Source organism: Poecilia reticulata, linkage group LG9, assembly GCF_000633615.1.
Source record: "Poecilia reticulata strain Guanapo linkage group LG9, Guppy_female_1.0+MT, whole genome shotgun sequence".
Classification (NCBI taxonomy): Eukaryota; Metazoa; Chordata; class Actinopteri; order Cyprinodontiformes; family Poeciliidae; genus Poecilia; species Poecilia reticulata.
The window spans coordinates 18,174,985-18,182,284 of NC_024339.1; the positions used below are offsets into that span (position 1 = coordinate 18,174,985).

General features: G+C 38.9%; 1 protein-coding gene across 2 annotated transcripts in view; it reads left to right on the plus strand.

Annotated features, from left to right (window-relative positions):
- Positions 1 to 2,596: 2,596 nt before the first annotated feature.
- fancc (FA complementation group C) overlaps positions 2,597 to 7,300 on the plus strand; it is a 40,484-nt gene continuing 35,780 nt past the window's right edge. For both annotated transcript variants that reach the window (XM_008418351.2, XM_008418353.2), the window contains exon 1: positions 2,597 to 2,781. The gene's annotated coding sequence lies outside the window, so the exon portion shown is untranslated. The remainder of the gene's footprint in view (positions 2,782 to 7,300) is intronic.

The window sequence follows — 7,300 nt, forward strand, 5'->3', positions numbered from 1 at the left end:
TTGGTTCCAATCTACATGCTACAAGTGTAATAACTGGGGTTATGCCCAATGTTTGGAGGGGAAAAACCAATTCCTGCTATGTTTAGCTCAGAACTTGGAAAGCAAAGTGTAAAGTGAGTGCAAGACCATAAAAGTGCTCAGTGGTCAATGTTGTCAAATCGCCCTAAACTCATAAATAGGAGTCCCCCAAGGGCCCATATGGGGAACAGTTAATATGTATAWGTTAATATGCAATTGTATGCCGATTACACGGTCATCTTTATTATAGCAAAATAACCCTGAAGAGGCAGCAAGAACTTGTTCCTTGTCCTTTGCACACACAGAAATTTAATTGAACTTGTGCTAAATTTAGGGGGGAAATTGAACACCACACATACTGTCCTTCTGAATGATGAAGAGCTGAAACTACACTCTAAGAAATAATCCTGTAAATTTACAGTCAAATACTGTCAGATAAAGACGCCAGAAGTTTACTATAAATGCACAGTTGATGTACTGTAATTAATCCTGACAGTAGATTACCGTCAATGCAAGTACGGTATAGATACTGAAAGAACGGTAAATTACTGGGTCTATAGCTGCTAGTAGTGTACCTTTTTTTCTCGAAAGAACAGTAATCTACCGTTTTTCTGAAAGAACGATAATAAAAAAAAATCCTGATACCTATAGACGCCAGTTTTTTTTAACCGTTCTTTCAGAAAAACTGTTTTAAATAAAAGCTGGCGTCTGTTGATACCAATATTTTACTGGACATTTACCTTTTCAATCCTGTAATTACCTTTTAAAGTGTTGTACTGTAAGTAAATACTGTAATGACGCCAACACAACGCAGATGTAGTACCGCCAACAGGTTTTATCAGAAATAAGAGCGAGCTGCTATTCCTTAGGCTGCAGCTCACCCCTCTAACAAACCACTCAACTGAATAGCTTCACTGCTAACATACACTGAACTATCCCCTCTTCCGGTGTTGTGTCAGATGAGCATCAGTCCTGGACCTCCCGCGAATCCCCTGCCCACATGACTGGTCCATCAAATGTCAGTGGAAGTCAGCAGAGTCAGACAGGGGAACCCCATAACACTCTACACATAACAGTGATCACAATGCAACTTATAACAAATACACATAACAATTTGGACCCCAGCAGAGCTAAAATACAGAACCGTTAAAATACTACGGTGGTCGACAGGTGCAAACGCGCAGCAAACACAAGAAAAGCAAATACAAAGACGCAAACAATAAAAGAGATGCAAAAATATACATAGAAAATTACGTATTCCAGACCACTAGAGCTTTGTGTCCGAGTTCACAGGATCTGCATCCTTTCAAGCTTATTCTTTCATGGGCTTAAGAAACGACCCGGTCTACGGAAGAGGGGTAGAGCGAAGGCAGAGAGCAGAGAGAAGTTATAGCTTTCAGCTAGCTGCCTAGCCTCCACCTCGGCGTTATGTTGCTTAGCAGCCGTGACACAACATGATTTAAACGATGTTTGTAGGCGAGAATGTAGATGTATAAATCTCACATTTCTGCTCGGTTAATCAGTGCATCACCTATATTGCTCCCACGTTTTCGGAGATGTCTGCTCCTGCTGCATTAACACCCAGGTCCCATCGCCTGTTGCCAGCTGGACCAGGGCCTGTCCTGAAACGCTCTGCAGAATTCAAGTAGCAAAATGATTTAAAAATACTTGACCGCACATAGACATACACAAGGACTGCATTCACCAGAACAAATAATGAGTAAATGCACTTCTACAACTACATGTGCATAATCTCTTTCTCATGCAAGCCTGCTGTGCACTTATGCACACACATGTGCATGCTCAAACCAACACATGGGGCGTTACGTATTTTAAACAATTCGTTTCCTGCTGCTGCAAGTTTCTTGGGGTCTGGCAAAAGCTGAGGTGATTTGTCACTTTGAGGCATGCTTGCTGGGAACCCCTCGGAAGTCCCTGTGGGACACACTCTGGAACCTTTAAGTTCCTGCCCCTGGATTGCACTCTGCTTCACCCGTTTGATGTTTAAACCTAAAATGTTTGACACCGAAATGAATGAATGAACCCACTCACCCACTTACATCTGCAGACAGATACCAATAATAGGCACAGTTTCAGAGTTGGTTGTGTACATTCCAGTGACACACCAAAGTTATTGATTAATGTATTACTTACACCCATGCATAACTTTTGCTGCTTATAATAAAATTGTTTGTCTTAAAACTATTTCTGGCTTGCAAACAAACATCAACAGCAACATCAACGAAATATAGGGCTGTGAAGTAAATTAAAAAAGCAATAATCCCAATTCTAATTCATCTGCATTAAGAATATCATATTTATAATTATTCCAAATTACTTTCAAGTTGAGATCTTAAGATCTAAGTTAGTGGCAAAAGAAAACACAGTCAAGTCAGTTATACAAGTTTGGTGTATACATAATTTAACTATAATCCTGATTCTTACGTTTTTTATTTGGATTTTTGATCTATTAGAAACTAATAAAATATGCTTGACTTTATAATCAACTAAAAAAAATGATAAATTGACTTGTACGACTTCATTTCCCAGGAGTCTTTCCAAGAGGAAGTCCGCGTACGTCAAAGCTCTCAGCAAATAGGATCCTTCCCTACCCGGAACTCACTAGAGAAGAGGGAAGTTCAGTTTCTTCTTTTCGCGGAAAGAAAGAGGTTTTTGCCGTTTGAGGCTGTAAAGAATATTTTCGTATGACCAGCTTCTGCTTTGGAAATACATCAATTTGAGTGCTGCGCATATTATTTGAAAGTAAGTTCACGTTTGAATAATCTCCAGTCGGCGGGTAATGACTGTCAAGTATGTATGCTGCTGATAACATTCTAAAAGATTCTAAACAACCCATGAAAGAGAGTTTTAAAAAGTTTACATGTATTCTTTTAACCTAACTTTGAAGCCGAGTGACGTACAACAGCAGTGGTTTGAGACTGAGTTGGGTTTTTATTGATAGTTTTCTTTTATAAAACGGTCTCCTGTAGAGGAGGAAATACTGCCATCCTGTGGTCTGATGTTGATACTGCACATATGCGCTCTATGCCTCCATCCATCCATCCATCCATCCATCCATCCATCCGTACGTCCGTCCATCTGTCCAGTCTTTGATCCTTTCCGGTTCTATGTCTACAGCCACTGTAGATACATTAATGGAAATAAAATAGGTTAGACACTATTAATAGGCAAAATATAAAATTTTGGTGATCTGTGAACCCTGTGGTTGGCTTAGACGTTGCAGTGAGAAACTAAATTATAAACTGAGAAATTGATAGGCTGAGAAATCTTGTTTTATTTTTATTTTTCCTAAAAGGACTAGATTTAAATAATGGCTAACGTTTTGTAGGAAGCAGTGGCATTTATTGTTACACAGCATTTAACTAGACCTGTCACAGTAACAAATTTTGCTGGATGATAAATTGTCCTAGAAGTTATTATGATAAATGACAACATTGTCATTTTGGGACCATATTCAAGTAATATTATGCTATTGGCATAACAATGCTAGAACTCATTCTCAAAGGTTGATAAACATTAATTTCTAATGGACATTTAACACTTTAACTGGAATACATTTTACATATTCAAAATAAACAAAACAGAAAAAATAAAATAAAATTAGAAGTCTCTATAAGCAAAATTGTACTTCAAAAACAAGGGGTAGTTGAAACCAATCCACCAGACTTGTACATTGCTGATCCACTGCAGTGGGACATGGTCAGAATCAAACCGTATACATTTCTCATCTGATTAAACCTTGTTGAACCTAAGCAAATCATATGCAGGTAAATTTGCAGAAAGTGATGCTTAACTGATTTTGGTTGTACTGAAGTAATGTCAACAATCTCATAATTACATCAGCAAACTCGGCAAAACCCAAAGTCCACAAACTTAGTTTAACACATCCTCAAAGATAATATTTGACCAGTCACATCTCGTTCCTCCTCCAAAATGTGCATAACAAATTCCAGAGCTGCTGCTGAGTCTGTTTGTACATGTACATGAATTTTTTTGTAACTGTATTTTATTCTGTCTGTGCATATATGTACTTGTAACTATCGACAGGATAGAGATGTTGATGAAACTCTGCTAAGGTTGTTTTTCTTTTAGGCTCACCCTCAGTTTTTGTGAAAATGGAGACCCTAAGAGACAAGTCAACAAGAGGCGTTTTTTCCTAATTTGGTTTGGCATTTTTCCTCCCTGAAATGAGTATTTATATATTCATTTCAGCGTGCCATAGGGGCTTTCCAGCCGAGCTGATGGCAAGACATTAAACAAATCGTGTGTTACGAGGTGATCATAAAATACAAGCCTGTGGTGTCCCACATAGACCTGTCATTATGGCAAAAAACAACAAACACGCACACACACGATTCTCGAGCTATATGCAGACATGAAACGCATCATACACACCCTTGGGGCCTGCCCTCCTATGCTTTTTTTCCATCTTCATAAAAGGTGAAGAATGTACTGTTTATTTCTCAGTAGGCCGTCTTGGATGTGTAGAAGATATTGCCTGGATCACAGGAATGTGATCATTAAATTGTGGTAATAAGAGGGTAGAATAACTAGATCAAAACAATTTATTTCCTCTTTTTTATTCATTCCACTTATTCTATTAACCTCCTATGAGAGCAAGGGTGGCTATGGAGGATGTAGGCCACATATGCAGATATTGACGTAATTATCAAAAGCATCTGTTTTTAGTTACTGTTTATTTAATACTAGCCTTTGTAAAAACCATCCGCTTGTTCTACGCTTTCTACGTACGGATGATTGGGACCCTTGGCGATTGAGAAATGATTGCTTGCGGGAGGCATGGACTCTGTTGAATTTTTAAACATTCGGCTGGGACATGTGTGTAAAGCGCCAGCTCAATAAAACTTACCGGAAATTGCGTGAGCTGTAAACATTCCAGTGGGGAGTAGGATCATCTTTGCCAGCAATAAAATATCTTAAATATTCCTCCAACTTTAATTGCTCAGTATTTTGAAGCGTGCCCAACACGGACTGAATAGCTTCTTTCACTTCCTCCGCTGCCATTGCCAAACTGCAAAGACATACTTCAATTCTGAAATGGCGCAGGAAATCAGTGTCAAACCATTCATAACTCTTCTTTCTGTTTGCTGATTGGTCAGGTTGAAAATCAAGAGAATAAACAAGATGGAGCACTGAGGGGAGATTAATGCCAAGTCTGCACAAATCCATCATCATCACAATATTCAAATGGCAATGAACTGTTTGGAGCACAATAATTGTTGGGAAATATAATGGAGGTGGACTTGCCGCTAACTCAGACATGCTAACGTGTTCATTTGTTTAGCTAGGTGCACAAAAATGATGGCAGGTTGACTAGACTTGTGTCTTGATTACAAAAGTCCCGAAAACCTTGTCTATATGTTGAAAAAGCACAATTTCTTAATTATTTCTATTAAATCAATATACACTGCTCAAAAAAATAAAGGGAACACTTAAACACTTAAGTGAATACTTAAGTATTCACCTTTATTTTTTTGAGCAGTATATTTAGAGTCACATGTGAATAAGTTTGAATAAGTTATTGAAAATATCCACTAACTACTTCCTGCTGTCGTTTTCTTTGTGGTTTCCATCAGTAGTAACGTCCAAGTGTTGATCATGTGAATCATTTGGTTTAAAAAATAATAATTCTGTGGCAGTTTGATGAAATAATCCAATATTTTATATTCCCCCTCCAAAAAACGTCATCCTGGCACCTGAGCATTTTATCAAAAAAGGATTTTTTTTTAATTTACCAGTTTTATTTTCAAAATGTGCAATCATATGATCAATGGAAATGTATGGAGCTAAATTGGAGCCATAAGTTTTTTCAAAAGAAACAAAAATTTAACTGAAAAAAAGATTTAAACTGAAAAAAATATATTTAAACTGAATAAAATAAAAAAAATTACATTAAAATAAATATAAAAATTGAAAATAAATAATTGAAACTCTCAAAATGTTGAAGCTAAAAAAAACGCACAATCACCACACCTAGGGTTGCCACCTTTCAGAAATCAAAATAAGGGACGCCCACCACGGCGCGTCGTCCTAACTCTCACGGGTGGGACGTCCGCTGCAGTGATAGATAATATTTTATGGTGGTGTTTTTTGTCTTTAAAAAGTGATCCATAGAGCAACCATTCATGCATATAGATCGGTTAGAGAACCCCAAAACTGTACTCCAATCAGAGTAGTAGACTTTAAATATGTTTAAATGAGCAAGTGTAAAAAGTATTTGGTAAACCACTGAGTAACTGATTATAACACCTGATTTAATATTCAAAATGTGTCCTCAGACAACTAAAAGTATAAAAGTTATGTGAACATTCTGATATTTTACAGAGTATTACCAAATAATTAATATAAATAAGGAGTTAGGTTTGGAGGCTGGTTCTAGACCAGATTTACCACATGGGCCAGAATATTCTGTGTTTTTCCATGGCAACACTTGAAAAAGAATGAAACAAACAAACCTGAGCAACATTTCATCATTTGATATAATAAATGAGCCAAAGACCCACTTGCATCTCCAGAGATCCACTTTGCAGATCTATGGCAGATGAAAAGACTTGTTAGACTCGTTATGAAGCCCTGGAAGTTAGCCTAGAAACCAACAGGACTCGCTATGAACCCAGAGACGGTCAGCCCAAAGACCAATAGGACTTGCTATGAAGTCCTAGAGGTCAGCCCAGAGACCAACAGGACGCGTTATGAACCCTAGAGGTCGGACAGGAGACCAACAGGACGCGTTATAAACCCTAGAGGTCAGCCCGGAGACCAACAGGAGTCACTATGAACCCTAGAGGTCGGACAGGAGACCAACAGGACTCGCTATGAATCCTAGAGGTCGGACAGGAGACCAACGAGACTCACTAAAAAGCCCTTTCAGGAAGGACAGGAGACCGACAGGACTTGCTATGAAGCCCTAGAGGTCAGCCCGGAGACCAACAGGAGTCGCTATGAACCCTAGAAGTCGGAAAGGAGACNAGGACAGGAGACCGACAGGACTTGCTATGAAGCCCTAGAGGTCAGCCCGGAGACCAACAGGAGTCGCTATGAACCCTAGAAGTCGGAAAGGAGACCAACAGGACTCGCTATGAACCCTAGAAGTCGGACAGGAGTCCCAACAGGACTCGCTATGAACCCTAGAGGTCAGACAGGAGACCAACGAGACTCACTAAAAAGCCCTTTCAGGTAGGACAGGAGACCGACAGGACTTGCTATGAAGCCCTAGAGGTCAGCCCGGAGACCAACAGGA